The following is a 1,166-nucleotide window of genomic DNA, read 5'->3' on the forward strand; positions in this document are numbered from 1 at the left end:
ATCACTTATGTAGTGATTGAGTGTTCTTGTGATACTTGTAGAGGGACATCTGAATCCCTTCTCGGACGTACCGTCGTCAACCATCCCGCGGCCAAGAGTCTGGTTAGGCCTTAAACGCGTACCTGAGATCGCGAACTGCTACTATATCTCTCCCATGGTAGACCGCATTCTATCTCGGTTGATAACTCCAACTGGTAAGGTTCTCATCGCATACTACAGCTAGCTCGGCACAAGCTGCACAACTTTTTCGTGACATCGAAGTTCCTGCTTGCAAGCACATTTTGAAACCGCATGCGGCGGCTCGTGAATTTGGGCTGTTGGTTCATCTCCGCAACGCGTTCTGAAGTACCGGGCGGTCATTCATCATTCCTGCAAGGAGTTCTGCTCTAGGTGAATAGCTCTTTTCTATGCACGGACAACGCTTTATTAACGTTGTTTTTCCCCTGAACTGGCACGGTTGGGCCAATCGCACGGAATGGTACGAAAACACCGTTTCTGTTTAGTGGAAATTTTTCGGTAAGACTGATCTATGCAGTCGGTAAGCTGCACCTCTCAGTTTAATAACCATCTCGAGTGTATTGTGATGAATAGCAGCTCCTTGCTTCGATCAAGGGACCTTTGGGTTATGAGCCCAACACGCTATGCACTCCGCCAAGCTGCTCATGCGTACAAACTCCTGTATCGCCCTGACGTGCTGAGCATAACTGTTCCACGATAGCCTAGAGACCCCACTCTCGTTAATACGAACTGTACCGCCCGGGAATCGAACCCGGACCATCTGCTTGGAAGGCAGATATCCTAACCATTAGACTAGCGGTGCATATCACATATGTAGTGATTGAGTATTCTTGTGATACTTGTAGAGGGACATCTGAATCCCTTCTCGGACGTACCGTCGTCAACCATCCCGCGGCCAAGAGTCTGGTTAGGCCTTAAACGCGTACCTGAGATCGCGAACTGCTACTATATCTCTCCCATGGTAGGCCGCATTCTATCTCGGTTGATAACTCCAACTGGTAAGGTTCTCATCGCATACTACAGCTAGCTCGGCACAAGCTGCACAACTTTTTCGTGATATCGAAGTTCCTGCTTGCAAGCACATTTTGAAACCGCATGCGGCGGCTCGTGAATTTGGGCTGTTGGTTCATCTTCGCAACGCGTTCTGA

At 49.1% G+C, this 1,166-nt stretch overlaps 2 non-coding genes across 2 annotated transcripts; both read right to left on the minus strand.

The window, feature by feature from the left end:
• Positions 1-588: 588 nt before the first annotated feature.
• On the minus strand, positions 589-661 carry Pmar_PMAR022476. The gene has a single exon. It is a non-coding gene; the product is annotated as a tRNA-Met (tRNA).
• Positions 662-748: 87 nt separating this feature from the next.
• Pmar_PMAR022477 lies at positions 749-820 on the minus strand. Its single transcript has one exon. It is a non-coding gene; the product is annotated as a tRNA-Gly (tRNA).
• Positions 821-1,166: the final 346 nt, after the last annotated feature.

The sequence above is a fragment of the Perkinsus marinus genome (assembly GCF_000006405.1).
Source record: "Perkinsus marinus ATCC 50983 genomic scaffold scf_1104296938140, whole genome shotgun sequence".
NCBI lineage: Eukaryota > Perkinsozoa > Perkinsida > Perkinsidae > Perkinsus > Perkinsus marinus.